Here is a 16519-nt window from a genome sequence, read left to right as displayed (position 1 = left end):
GGGATAGCCGTAAAATATTTGCGCCAACGCTCTTAATAAGTATTATTATTCACGATATTGTGGTATATACGGGCAATAACGTAAATCCGGCCAATAAAAAAGGCCATAGAAACAATAGGTAATTTTAAATTCTTGATAACATTTCCATCATTGTTCGTCAATGTCAACAATGCCCGTTGTTAATCGGTCAATGTTGAAATTTAGACTAAAAGATAGCTTATGTTTATTATTTGCTTCATTTCTGTGCTCGTGCTAAAATTACTCGTAGTTTTATGTAAAAAGTGTTACAATATGCCATGGTTCACTATGTTGTCAAAATAAAAATGATTAGCGTTTAATTGCTATCTTATAAATAAAAAAATAATAGGATATCATACCTTATTTTATTTATTTATCAACATTGGCCATTTGCTTTTGGCCACTGTCGTTGTTAACCGGTTAGGAATTGATGAAAACTCTAATTTTAGGTTATTTTTTTACAACATTTGCCAATAGCTAATGTTATTGTCGTTAATGGCCGGGCATTGTCGCTAATAACCAGGGGAAATGGACATTCACGACAGTGCCCGGTCTTTAATGTCAATAGTCAATAGCCAATTTACATCATTGTCCGTAACATATACACCAAAGTTTTTATTATGCTGTTAACCTACTGCTACTGATATCTTAATTTGGATCTTTCTCTGAACATTCCATCGATAATTTTTGACTCTGCTGACTCTATTATAAATAAATAACCAATAATCGTTGAGCTCGCGAAAGAACAATGGCCATCTTTTGTCGCACACACCAAAGGATCGCTGATTAGGGATGACATGTACATTTCACATTCCCCAATGCCAGTATACTATACAGTACTAGCGACTAGCGACTAGCCAACGTCTAGTAACGAGGCCTGAAAACAATCGCCTGCCGGAATGAGCCTGCTACAACAAAAGAACAAAAGGGTTGCGTATTGCGATAGAGTTTTTTTGCTTCGAAAAATGACAATCGGTTTTTGCAGTGGCGTCAGACAAATTTTGGCAGATTTTGCTGATAAATTTACTTACTAAAATTCGGTACCTTAAAAAAGTCTAAGTTTTAATCTAATAGCACAAAAAATAATATTTAAAATATCATTTTACATTCCACCAGATTAAAACTATTGGGACTATTTTATGGTTACATCTCCGAGGCTTCTAAAAATGCAAGCCATAACGGATACTGAGACTAAAGAAGATGAGGGAATTTTACCATTTATAATTCACGTCCCATATGCTCCAAAGTGGATACCCTCGTACTCAGAATGGAGTAAAAATTCAAATTAAAAATTAATAAACATTTTCAATTTCAATTTGAAAATGTTTATTTACTAGATATTTTGGGACATTTTATGACATCTAGAATATTCTAGATTTTTAATACTTCTTTTTTCCTCAAGGAACTTTTTGTATATGAAATAAATCTTACAGAATTGTTAAAACAATATATTATTAACCAAAAGTGTACATTTTAACAAGTTTTGTAAACAATTTTCTATAAAATTCCAAATATAACTTTACTTTTTTTAAATCGTAAGGGGGTGGTATGATGTGAAATCAGAATTTCAAGCACCTTTTTGTAAATTTTTTTAAACTATGGTAGATTTATTTTAATTTTAAATTAAATAAATATATTCAGTACAATACAAGAATATTAAATCAAATTGCAAGGCAAAATATTGAAAAACAAGCCAACCGTGGCAACTTTTTACAGACACTTCCCAAAAAAATTGATTTTGCGGTGGACATCAGCACTCGTCATTGGATCATGCGAAAGAAAAAAATTAAAAAGATTTTATTAGCTTATGAGTTTCTTGAGGTAAAACTATCGAGTGTTTTTTAGCTTTAACGATTTTAACCTTTTGGTAGCATTCGGAAGTCAAAATAACAAGTTTCTTTGGAAAAATGGTGCAATACACCATATATTTATTATTGTTTAACAAAAAATATGCATAAAACAAAAAATATCTCGACAGCCTTACCTCACGGAATGTCTAAAGAAAATATAATAAGCAAAATTTAAGGTGGATCTGTCAAGTAATTTTTGAGTTTCAAAGTCCACAGCCTTTGAAAAGTGCAGTTTTGTGAAAAACTCGTTTAAAGTTTTATTTTGTTTTATTTTTTTTCTGTCAAATCATAAAGTGATGCACACCGGAATATGCTTTTGAATCGCGGAGTAATTTACAGGAGAGAATATGAACACCTGTCGAATGTTTCTCATGATACGCTCAAGCGAGTAGAAGCTAGGGATATTCAACATGCTACAGAAGCAATGTTCAACATCTCCAGAAATTTTACTGCGATCAACCTGAAATTTTAAAAGAATATTCTTAAAGTTATGTACGTTTATTTAAATCACGTTACCCTTAATCACCTTGTATTTAAAAAAAAATAAAGGATTTAGAAAATTATGTTTAATACAGTGTTATAGAACTTTTACTTAGCTTTGTAATGGTTTTTGGATAAATTTCATATTTCAAAATTTAACGGAGTTATTTTAAAAAAACCAATAACATTTTCTTTGAAAAAATTTTATAGCGGAGATTTTGTATGTATACAGGTTGTGGGAAGTCCAATTAGTCGTTTGTTGTAGGAGGTACGAAAAAAGTTTATTTAGGTGAGATTGGGGCATAGATAATATCAGAATTTAAATACATTTCCAAATATACAGGGCCACCCACATTGACAGGGTGAAACAAAATTATCTTTTGTTTAATGGAACACCCTGTATATTTTTACATTTTTGGATACTCCTCTATGTTTTATTTCTTAAAATATCAGGTTTTGTGATGTTATACGAAGTAGTTTAAAAGATAATTACGTTTTTATTTTCAAATTTCATAGCAATATTCACCCCCTGTATAATTGTAGTGATTTGACATAAGAAAATCAATTTATGTTCAAGTGATTTTTAATATAATCTATTATTGTTAAAAATTATTAATCTAGCAAAACGTTTAATTTTAGCTAATACAGGGTTGGTCGAAACTGAATGAGTGTTTTCTCAAAGTTTGAGAGAATGAGTTTTCTCAAACGGAGCAGCCTGTAATGTCTGTAATGAGCATTGTAATGAAATGCTATTGTATGGCACTTTATTATTTCCCACCCTGCCAGTGAGAACTGAATTTATTTTTGAAATCCCTAACTTTATGTCTTTAATTATTTTAAATATTGTAAACGATTAAAAAACAATCAAATTAAATTGAAATGAATAACCAGTGTATATCTTCCACATTTACTTCATATTTAACGTAGCCTGTACCATAACATTGCACAGATTATTATCCCTGTATAGCAACGATATACCATGAATGTGAATTCATACTTGAGAAATGTCCTATATCCAGTCTCACAAAAAAAAGGGATTCCTCAAACATAATATATATGCAGACAAAATCAGCCAAAGTGATTTGCGATATCTAATTAAAGGCCCTACCAAGTTGGTTTTGTTGAATATAGCATGGAAGCACGACGATACTTTAGTGATAAGCGTATTTTTCGTAGTAGCTATAGTATGTTGTTTTATATTATGTATTACCTATATTAAATTAGTTTTAGTATGTTTCGTTTATCTAAAAAAATATAAAACAAACAAAAATTCTGTTTTTCTTGTAGTTGTTTTTTCGTATAGATATTGTTTTATATTGTAGTAAATTGAATTTAGTTTTAGTATGTTCCGTTTGTTTGTAGAATTATATTTAATTAGATTTGCTTTAATTACTAAAATAAATAAATTTTCAATTATATTTTATGTATTTGTGGAAAAGGAAACCTAGCATTAGCGGCCACATTTCTATAACGGCCAATTGTTTTCTATTTTTAGTGGCCGTTATTGTAGGTTTTACTGTATCAATAATATTTTATTAAATTATGAAATATTATTTAAATAAAAAATTTATAAACTTGATAAAAGAAAGTTTACTTAGAATTTTCTCCTCTATCTAATTATGGGGTTATTTTTAATAAAATAGTGTTCACCCATGAGAAGGGGTAACATCCACCCCCAGGATAAAAGCGCAAGTTGGTACCACATCATTTTTGTTTCTTGAGGTATCCTCTAACTAGTTACCAATTTTCATGAAAATTGATGGAGGTTCAACGAAATCAGGGGTGAAAACCTTCAGTGACTGCCTTTTTGGAAATATAAAAGATTAATTTTTTTCGTGATTGTCGATTTGCTAATTTTCTGATTTTTGGTTGCTATAAGGTTTAAAAAATTAATAAAAATTATAAATCATGCACATAAATGTAAAAAAATATTTATTTTACTTAATTAAACAAGATTGCTTGAGCCAGAATGCTGAAATCTGCATTTTTATCATAAAAAAAAAGGTGGATTTCACCCCTAAAATGCAGAAAGCGCAACTTAATGCCATATCACTTTTGTTTTTTGAAGTATCCTCTAACTAATCAACAATTTTCATGAAAATCGATGAAGGTTCAAAGAAATCGTGGGTGAAAACATTCAGTGACTACACTTTCAGAAATATAGAAGAATAAGGTTTTCGTGATTTTTGACTTGTTAATTTTCGAATTTTTGGTTGCTATAAGGTTTGAAAAATTAAAAAAAAATGTAATTCGTGCACATAAATATAAAAAAAATATTTATTTTTCTTAATTAAACGAGATTACTTGCGCCATAATGCGGAAATCTGCATTTTTTACAATTTAAAAAGTAGGGGTGTATTACACCCCTAAAATGCAAAAGCGCAAGTTGATGCTATATATCTTTTATTGCTTGAGGTATCCTCTAACTACTTACCGATTTTCATGAAAATCGATGAAGGTTCAACAAAATAGAAAGTGAAAACTTACAGTGACTGCACTTTCAGAAATCTAAAAAATAATTTAAAAAAAAGGGGTGTATTTCACCCCTAAAATGCAAAAAGCGCAAGTTGGCACTATGTCACTTTGTTCCTTGAGGTATCCTTTAACCACTCACCAATTTTTATGAAAATCGATGGAGGTTCAACGAAATCTGAGGTAATAACTCATATCCACCTTCATTGACTCCACTATACTACATAATATTTGTTTCATATTAGTGAATGCACTTCTAGCCTTTTTTATTCTAATTCGTATTTATTTGGTATAATCGTTTGTTTCATTAATGTTTGTCCCTAAATAGTTATAATTCTGAACTCGTTCTATCGTCTTATTATTTACGTGTAAATTGATGTTTCTAATATTTCTCATTGATATAATCTTGAATTTTGTTTTCTTTATGTTTAGTGACAGACCAAATTCTTCACTCGTTGCAATAAACCTATCTAAAATTCTTTGTAAATCTGTAATATTTTCTACTATAATGTAGCAGCATATATCTAACAATAAGCAATAATGAATGAAGTAAAACTTAGACGATGTAAGCCACTGTGTAAGTTAAAACGGATAAAACAATGGAGCTAAGCGTGTGTTCGCGGGACGAATGTGGTATGCACACTGTCATCCTGAGTGTTGCTACCAATTTTTTCTCCATGGCACAAAGGCCATTAGTGGTACGACATGGCAGAGATTCGTGAGCATCAAGAACACATGTCGAACGGTCGCAATTACCATTTATTGGAGAAAAATTTCAAGTATTTATCGTAAACACATTTCTGATGTCTTTACATCGTTGTTACGCAAGATTTGTTAAAGCTAGATAAAGATTCAGTTACAGTGATCTGCAATCAAATCCTTTCACAAATCTTGTTATAAATGTAAAGATATCAATGATCTAAATATATTTCTGTTAATTGATTTTTTCGATCAGCTCTAGATTTTTTGTTATTATTTTTTTTTCAAACTAGGTACAACAATGTATAATTTTTTGGATTTGTATTTTGCACTACTATAAATGTGTATATGTGTATACTAGTGTAGGAAACAGATCCCTTGAAGGGGGGTAATTTGTGGTTTTTGCGAAACGTAGCCCTTTTTACTTTATCGTACTACATACGTAGTATAAGTATAATAGATAAAGTTATAGGATCGTGCAAAAAAATATTTTCAGATTTCACTTTTTTTCGACGTTTTGAGTCCCCCTGAGTCTAAAAAGCAAATAAAAAAAACATGTCGGAAGTATGTACGTACGTACGTATGTCGCCACCGCCCAGCAAAAACTACTGGACTGATTTCGATGAAATTCGGTATGAGTAAGTTTAAGAGAATTTTGTCGAGAAACTAAGCTTTTGAAAAAAACCTCTCAAAGGGGGGCCGAAATAGGGGGTTAATTGGGGCCCATTTTTTGCAAATTTTGACCGAAACAAATGAAATTTAACTTAAAGTTTTCACAAAATTTTCGCAAAAATGGCTCCAAGGAATTTGTCTATTTTTTGATATATTTTTGATATCCTATCGGTAAATTGAATAGCATTAGTCAGATTTCTTAACTCCTCATAGGAGGGGAGTTATGAATTTTTTATAAAAAAATATTCGAGTGTCCGTAACTTCCTCTGTAATAGAAACTAAAATTTTAAATTTGGCAGTCACACAAAAATTAAAATTAAAATTAAAATTAAAAAATTAAAATTAGCACAATAAATTTTGCCCACAATATGGCTTCCGGTTGAACCGAAAATGAAAAAAAATGTTAATTTTTTAGATATGCCCTGTATATTTTTACATATTTTGAAAGAATGTAAAATTACCTTTCCAATGACATAAAACTCGTTGCTGTGACTCAAAAACTCGAAAAGTTACAGAAAATAGAAATTTTGCTCGAATTTTGTGTGTGTCCCCTCTCACGCGATCATAGCAGAGCATTATTATAGGGCAGTCAATGAGGGTATTTGGCTCCGAATTCCATCCTACTACATCGATCTACTTGATATTTTCACAGTAAGTAGGGAATAGCTCAAGAACCAAAATCTACCCTATATAATATGGCGCTTTTATCTTGGGGCAATTCCCAATTACAGGGTGTTACATTTTAAAAAACCCATTTTTATACCATCTGAACCGTCTATGCTAGAGTAAAAAAACTTTTAGCGATTACCCATATACTAGTGTTATTTATAAATTTGTATAATGTATCTCCATATTTTCCCCGGAACCACCCTAAAAAAAGGAGAATTCATAAAGAAAATAATCAAAAATTGATTTTGGGCCACCACTGTGGCTTTAGGGTGCAAAGAAAATAAAATATGCATAGGCCGTAATGTGTAGCAGACAGTGGGTTCTTTTATTTTCCATAAGTACGTTATCCATAAATTGAATAGGTGACGAAAAAAAAAACAAAAACTGGAGCCCGCCAAAGCATTTCTGAGGTTTACGGCGACACTGTGCCGTAACGGTTGCTTATACGAAAAAAATGCATAGGACCTAATTGTAGAGAAAATAGTGGTCTTTAATTCTGTATAAGTTTTGTTTTAAAAAAATGCATAGATAATGAGAAAATCGTCAAAACATGCTCTCCAAGGTATAGGGATAGTTTATGCAGTTTATTTTCAAGGATAGGGGTAGTTTTCGCAGGGATGTTGCAATAATCATATATATTTATGAAAAACCCAATTGATGGAGCATATGTCCATATGGGCCAAAAAGCAAAAAAAAATTTATTTTTTTTTCAACACCCCTATTTTTATTTTTTTTAGCTACATGGGTTGCATTAAGAAATAGCTTTTGGTGTCCATGTATGGATAATCAGAACGTGCACAAAAGGATATATGAAGCACTTTAATAAAAGGCATGGTGTGTGAAGGATTCCAAGAAAATCACTTTCTTTATTAATTCTCCATTTTTTTGGGGTGGTTCCGGAAAAAAATGGGGGTGCATTATAGAAATTTATAAATAACACCCGTACATGGATAATCGCTGAAATTTTTTTACTCTAGCATAGGCGGTTCACATGGTTTAAAAAGGGGCTTTTTAAAATGTAACACCCTGTAATTAAAAAATGGGCAATTGCTCTTAAATGAAACCTTTACCAAAAAATCAGCACATATTTGTGATTAATCCCCCCAGTGTTTCTTCTTAATTTTCATTACAGTTGGGTAAAAATAATTTTTTTTTCTTTTTTAAAAACTTGTCAAATTTGGGGCGCCACCCCCGCTAAACTGTGGGTGATAGACATATGCTGTTAGGAAATAATTAGTAGGAAATATAGACCTCTTCATTTTACTATTAAGTAAATTTTTTGCAAAACGTACAGGAAATGCTACGTTTCGCAAAAACCACAAATTACCCCCTTTAAAGGGATGAAAAGGGGGTTCCGGGGCGAAATTTTTTAAGAAAAAGTTAGTCTTATAATAAGCACCCCTTGATATACCAGAAAAAAAAATAAAACCGGACTTGTGTCCATTTTGCAAGGTTCAACCTCTGTTTCCTACACTATACGGGTAAAGTTAGTTAAACGGGTAATTCTAGGATTAGTGCCAAGTACTCGAAAGTGCGAAGTACTCGCCAGGTTTTGGTAAAATAAATACAAAAAATGTAAAGCTGCTGGAATTAAGGTCTTTCAAACAGTTACGACCTTGTCGTTAGTAGTATATCCAATTAAGTATTTAAGCAAGAGGCAACAGACAGAAAGTGTTTTACTAGAGTTTTACGGCTCTCCCTACTTTTTCTGTCTTTACACGGCAAATTACGTGTAGTAAAATTCACACTGGTATGGCTATGTAAACATGTCATTCCACTTGACAATGTTATCATTAACTTAAAGAGATGGCTTTTGAATGTTCTTGGATAACTGTTATATTTGTATAATTGCAAATTATTAATTCAGTTAATAAATGTGATAATTTTTTCACTAAATATGTATTCAGTGATTTTAATAATTTATATGTACCTACAAAAAAAAACTAATACTCAATAGAAAAAAGAGAAAAAGGATTAAAGTGATTTTTTAATAATATACAGTGATGAGCGTGCTAATAACCGGCAAAATAGCGCAAAAGATGGAAAACATATTAAATTGTGAGATAAAAAGAAATAAACTATTTAGTAGAGTTGTTAAATTTAGCGATAGTAACATATAAATTGACATTATATTGATTGTTTCCCACGTTTAGACGTATCAGAGGAGTATGTCAACTAAAACTGTCACTGTGACAGTGGCATTTCTCAAATTCGTTCGATACGTCTAAAGGTGGGAAACAATCAATATAATGTCAATCTATAAGTTATTATCGCTAAATTTAACACCTCCACTACGTTCATCGCTTTTTATCTCACAACTTAATATGTTTTCCATCTTTTGAGTTACTTTGCCGGTTATTAGTGCGCTCATCACTGTATTTTTAGTATGGAACGCTTACAATTTTGAATATCTTTAACAACAAAATACTTGGATTTGGATCACAGAATATATTATCCTGATGTATTTTCTGCTTGGATCTTCCATAAATAATACACAATAAATAACTTTTTATTAAGTTTATGTCTTAAATCAATTCTTTATCAAATTATAAATAATATTATTTAATCAACAACTCAAAATATTCCCGATGCCGTGTCAAATATTTAAAATTGTCACTGCATGATTGTCACTGTCTGACTGATATTATATTCGACTGAGTGCGTTGTAAGACAAAGATAGATATTATGGAAAATATTACCACAGACATTGTGTTCATTTTTTTCGAATCCTGAAAAAACCAATAAATATTTTTGAAAAATTTAAATGCAGAATGAAAGACTAAATTATTACCGAGGGCCGAAAGTCCCTCAGAATAAATAAAAAGTTTATTCTGAATGAGATATTTGAAATTAAAAATCACACTAAATTTTCTCCTAGTTTTTCACCCCTGTAACTTATTAAAATAAACATTATAGAAGTTCTCAAGGACTTTCGACCCTAGCTAATGGTAGTGGAGCAAAGTATGCTAAATGTGCAGTCACTCGAGCGTTATGGGGACCTATTGGGTTGTGAAGAGTAGGTCCTAAAACCAAAAAAAGTTAAGTAAAATTTTCCATTTTAGTGGGCGCTTGCCATTTTTTAATTTAATTTTCCATTTCCAATAATCGTTTTTTCCGATTATAACGCCATCTATCCATAGTTTGAAAAAATGTTTCGAATAAAAGTTACTTATTTTTACGTTAAAAATCCAAATCTGCAATAAAAAATGGGGGCTTCTATTTAAGATTTTAAAGTAACCCCCCACCCCACCTCCGTGGGGGTCGTGTTTGATGCCATTCGATAGATTTTTCAAAAGTACTGAATAAGTATATTTTACAGTTTTTCGATCTGATGTTCATTTCGCGAAATATCGCGGGATTCGTGTTTAAAATATTAAATTTACCCCCCACCCCTCTCCGTGGGAAGTCGTGTTTAGTATCATTCGATAGATTTTTAAAAAATATTGGGCACATATTTTTTAGTTTTTTGATCTGTCATTCATTTCGCGAAATATTCGCTTTTTTCTTGTGAAACTTTGGGACTCGCCCATTTCCTTACGCCCTGCTCAAATCGTCAGATTTTTGAAATATACACCTCTTTGCATGTACTTAACTTACCTTATCTTAATCTGACAATTTCGAGTATTTTTAAGGATAGATTTTTTTTTCGGGCCCCCCTTAATGAACTCCCCTGTATTAAGAGCCAATATATGGTAGAGATACATCTGCAGGGTACCAGGTTTCTCCCCATATGCTAATCTGACGCGCTCGAGTAACTGCAAAAATCCCCGCTTGGGCTCCCCTACCATAATAACGTAATCTTTTATTCTGCGTTTAAATTTTTCAAAAATACTTATTAGTTTTCTCAGGATTCGAAAAAAATGAATTCCTATTTGAATAGCATTGCAGCCGAAAATACGTACCCATCCTCTTAAATTGTATTTCGGACTTACTATAGGATATTACCGACACCTCGCGAGTACTTCGCACTTTACTTGGGTAATCCTATAATTACCCGTTTACCTAACTTTACCCGTAGCATAATATTGTTCTTGTTGGCAATATTATTTCATCTTTACCTTTAACGTTGTGGTTACTTTTAAACTTTTATTACAAAATACAAATCTCCAGAGTTTGCGAAATATAGCAAATGTAGCGGTTTATTGTTTTTGCTTTGCCACAAATACGACTTCGTATCTCGTGTATGATACGAAATCGTCTTGGGAATACAGAGACGCACTTTATAAATACGATCTAATATAATTTCGAATTGGAAAATACTGTAAGACTTGTACACACTTCTAAATAGGTCAAAACGGCAAACAGGTGTATATTTTCAAAAAACTTTTGATAGTGTGTAAAAAATATATTTTATATCAGCTAAGTACTTTCAACACAAAACGTGCCATCATCAGAGCTTCCTAAAAGGACATATTTAAGATAAGATTTTTTTCATATAAAAAATGAGTGAAAAACTTACGTCCTCTTAAAATACCTTCATAGAAGAGCAATTGCTTAACAACACAACAAAAAACATGAATACTGGGCAAAAGCCACAGATATAGGGTAATAACCCTTTACAGTGAATACAATCACATCTAAATTCTTTTATTAATTTATAAAGACAACATGGCTGAGTCAGACCATTTTGAGCCCACGTGAACAGCAGATCAGCTGAGGAAAACTGTCATTTATTAAAATGGTAAAGAAGGAACTACAATCTTATGCGACATCTATATTCATAAATATTAATTAAAAAATTGAAAATGGCTAAAAAGCCATGTATAGGTTAAATGAATTTAAAGTTAAGATACTAAATTTTAAAGTTAAATTTTCAAAAGATTACTATTATTACTATTGAAGTGAAATGTTAACGTGTATATTATAAGTTATCAAAATTCTCCCAAAAACAAAACTGTTATAGTTCGACCAAGTGTAGAAGAAGTTAGATGAAATCAAACCTAGGAGAAATATCATTTGACAAGCTCAGAGTTCGAAAGCTGTTATTTAAAAAAAAATTTAAAAAACCGTATTGATTAATTCAGACAAATAACAAATATTTATTTGTTTAAAAATATGTAAAAAATGAACGAAAACTCAAGAATACCTAAAAGTAATGTTAAAAAAACTTTCATAAATTGTTGGGTATACTGTATACTAAACCAAAATTATTAAAGAAATTTCTTAAAAATAGGATCAAATTTACAATTTAATTGAATCTGGGTGTTAACACAGTTTTGAGGGTTTCTTTTCATTTCTCTACTTATTTCTAGATCTTCTAGTAGATTCATTTTGGTATAGTTATTATTAGGTATGCTGTGTAAGATCCTACTATCTCTTTGTGGACTAAAGCTATGTTTAGATGCATGTTAATGATGACCAAAGCTAGATTTATCGATCTTTGACAGATGCTCTTTGATACGAGTATCCAAAGGTCGCATCGTTCTACCCACGTAAGTCACAGGGCATTCACCACATGACAATTTATAAATGCCACTTTTTGAAGTTTTTTTAATTTTGTCTTTAGTATGAGAGAAAATTGACTTGATGTTATCTTTGCATTTAAATGAAAGTTTTAAGTTAGGAGTGTTATTTAAGATTTTTGCTATATTGTCTGAAGGATAACCTATGTATGATATAGATCTATACATAACTGCTCAGTTGGAGTTGTCTGGGGTCGCAATATAAGCTAGAGATCTGTCTCTTTTATTCCTTAATTTGTTGAGAATGTTATCAACCAAAGTAGGGGAGTAACCGTTACTATGTGCAAGTTATTTAATAATATCCAATTCAGAAGTAAAATTTGTATCTGATAATGGTAAGGTAAGTAAACGATGGATATAGCAATAAAAAGAAGACATCTTCTGTTGAAAAGGATGATTCGAACAGAAGATGTCTCCTTTTTATTGCTATATCCATCGTTTACTTACCTTACCATTATCAGATACAAATTTTACTTCTGAATTGGATATTATTAAACAACTTGCACATAGTAACCGTTACTCCCCTACTTTGGTTGATAACATTCTCAACAAATTAAGGAATAAAAGAAACAGATCTCTAGCTTATATTGCGTCCCCAGACAACTCCAACTCAGCAGTTATGTATAGATCTATATCATACATAGGTTATCCTTCAGACAATATAGCAAAAATCTTAAATAACATTCCTAACTTAAAACTTTCATTTAAATGCAAAGATAACATCAAGTCAATTTTCTCTCATACTAAAGACAAAATTAAAAAAACTTCAAAAAGTGGCATTTATAAATTGTCATGTGGTGAATGCCCTGTGACTTATGTGGGTAGAACGATGCGACCTTTGGATACTCGTATCAAAGAGCATCTGTCAAAGATCGATAAATCTAGCTTTGGTCATCATTTACATGCATCTAAACATAGCTTTAGTCCACAAAGAGATAGTAGGATCTTACACAGCATACCTAATAATAACTATACCAAAATGAATCTACTAGAAGATCTAGAAATAAGTAGAGAAATGAAAAGAAACCCTCAAAACTGTGTTAACACCCAGATTCAATTAAATTGTAAATTTGATCCTATTTTTAAGAAATTTCTTTAATAATTTTGGTTTAGTATACAGTATACCCAACAATTTATGAAAGTTTTTTGAACATTACTTTTAGGTATTCTTGAGTTTTCGTTCATTTTTTACATATTTTTAAACAAATAAATATTTGTTATTTGTCTGAATTAATCAATACGGTTTTTTAAAATTTTTTTAAATAACAGCTTTCGAACTCTGAGCTTGTCAAATGATATTTCTCCTAGGTTTGATTTCATCTAACTTCTTCTACACTTGGTCGAACTGTAACAGTTTTGTTTTTGGGAGAATTTTGATAACTTATAATATACACGTTAACATTTCACTTCAATAGTACTAATAGTAAACTTTTGAAAATTTATCTTTAAAATTTAGTATCTTAACTTTAAATTCATTTAACCTATACATGGCTTTTTAGCCATTTTCAATTTTTTAATTAATATTTATGAATATAGATGTCGCATAAGATTGTAGTTCCTTCTTTACCATTTTAATAAATGACAGTCTTCCTCAGCTGATCTGCTGTTCACGTGGGCTCAAAATGGTCTGACTCAGCCATGTTGTCTTTATAAATTAATAAAAGAATTTAGATGTGATTCTATTCACTGTAAAGGGTTATTACCCTATATCTGTGGCTTTTGCCCAGTATTCATGTTTTTTGTTGTGTTGTTAAGCAATTGCTCTTCTATGAAGGTATTTTAAGAGGACGTAATTTTTCACTCATTTTTTATATGAAAAAAATCTTATCTTAAATATGTCCTTTTAGGAAGCTCTGATGATGGCACGTTTTGTGTTGAAAGTACTTAGCTGATATAAAATATATTTTTTACACACTTTCAAAAGTTTTTTGAAAACATACACCTGTTTGCCGTTTTGACCTAACATAATTTCGTCATACGTGTAATATTTGGTCCAATTCTCATCTAGCTTGATGAATACGTTTTCATAAGAAGATTAGAATTTTCACAAGAAGATTAGCGAAATCACCGGAAGCTACAGACGTAGGCATGAAAATCAACTAATTAACATTAAGGAGACAATTAGTACAAGACAACGAAATAGAAATACAACGATGGAAAGAATATAATAGAACGGCCTTTTCAAGATAAGAGCCTAGGTTCAACAAAACTAGAAGAACCAGATAGCGGGCCAATAATGTGGATGGCTAATATATTATATACTACATTTAATAAGGCCACACCCCTGTTATTTTGACATTTCGCTTTATCTTCAATTTTGTAAAGAGAACATAGTACTGCGTACTTCCAGTCCATTCGTATTTTTACACCTACTATTTAGTAATTAGTATATTTTTTTTGTCAGTTACGCTCCTCCATATTTTAACATTTCCTCTGTAAAAGAATCACTTCCAGGACATTTTTGTAGTTTTTTAAATTCTTAATAATGATTTCAGCTTCATTAATTGATGCGCTAGATCTTGCGTACAGTAGTTTTGTGTATTTATTTGGTAAGTAGGTATGTGTATTCCTCATTATCGTGGCCTAAGTCTCCTTCATTTCCATTATCTGTCATTTTTCATTGTCATTATTTGTATACTCCTTATTTAACCATTCATCAAAATGTTGTTCCCATCGTCTTAATATTTTTTGGTCTTCAAATAATATTTTCCTTGGTTATCTTTGTAATAACTAGGCTGTGGTTTATATTTCCTTTTTTTGATTTTTACTGCTTTGATATAAATTTCTGATTAGATTATTTTGGTACCCCGTCAAAATAGCCCCGTCAAAAAAGCTCCGACAAAATAGCCCCAAAATAATATCCCGCACACAAAATAGCTCCGACAAAATAGCCTGCAGACAAAATAGCCGCGGTATAATAGCCCGCCGACAACATAGCCCCGACAAAATAGCCCCGACAAAATAGCCCCGACAAAAAAGCTCCCTTCAGAATTCATCATGAAATAATTCCTTAAAAATACATTTTTTCGAAAATGGTAATTATCCTCTATTCAGATGTTTATCTTAACGACATTAAAAAATAAAAATGGTCTTTTCAGAGAACTCGAGTTCTGTCTTCTCTGTCTCTCGAAAGTTTAAACATTTAATTTAAGCGAATATCAATGTTTATTTATGATATAAACATTTTTTTCTGTTTTCGGGAAACAGTGAAATGCATTTTAAATTAAATTAAATACATTCTTCCTTTTTGTCAAATAATTTAAATTAAAAAAAGTTTTTGGACACCTTGTATAAATAATTATGTAATTGTTTATATTACTAAATAGAGAATTAAATAACCTTTCAAATGAGCTTAAATATAAAAATCGATCTATTTCAGGATTTTTCCTTAACGTCGCGGGTTTACGAAATAACGAATTTATTCCTTCCATTTGCACCATACTGTAGTACGTCTGAATTGCTGATATGATTGAGTCAGATTTAATTAAATTATTAGAAGAATTTTTTTACTGAGCAACAACATTTTTGTTGAATTTATTAATATTTTGTATTTTGACAACGACGTCCGAAATGGAAGTCGAAACGTTAATAAAATATTTTTTTAAGTAAATTGTGGCTTATTTCCCAATTAGAATAGTAATTTAAAATAAATGGTAGTCCGTTAAAAGGTAAAACTTTTTATTGGAGGTGTTGTCTAAGAGGCTGTTTAGCCGGGGCTATTTTAGCCGGAGCTGTTTTGACCGGGGCTATTTTGTGTGAGATCTATTTTGTCGGGGCTATTTTGTTTGCGGGCTATTTTGTCGAGGCTATTTTGTGTCCGGGCTATTTTGACGGGGCTTTTTTGACGGGGCTGTTTTGACCGGGCTATTTTGACGGGTCACGGATTATTTTTATAGTTGTCTTCTTTATATTTCAACTTATCTTCTTCAAACTTTCTCTTTTTGATTCGATAGTAGCTATTCAGATAAAAGCGATGACGAAAAACGTGGAAGTTTTTAAGATAGCTTTACAGAAGAATCCTAAGAAGATTTTTCGTAGACAGAGTCATGAATGAAGAAGTCTTACGAAGAACCAGAACTGAATAATGAAATAAAGATAAGAGAAGTACAATGAATACCTTGGCCCCGTGATGAGAGGAAGAAAATACACCTTCTGCAGAATATCATGCAGAGAAAGATTTTGGGAAAGCGTAGCGCT

The sequence above is a fragment of the Diabrotica virgifera genome, chromosome 8 (genome assembly GCF_917563875.1).
Source record: "Diabrotica virgifera virgifera chromosome 8, PGI_DIABVI_V3a".
NCBI classification, from domain to species: Eukaryota; Metazoa; Arthropoda; class Insecta; order Coleoptera; family Chrysomelidae; genus Diabrotica; species Diabrotica virgifera.
The sequence above is the reverse complement of the archived record's forward strand: the minus strand, read 5'-3'. Positions refer to the sequence as shown.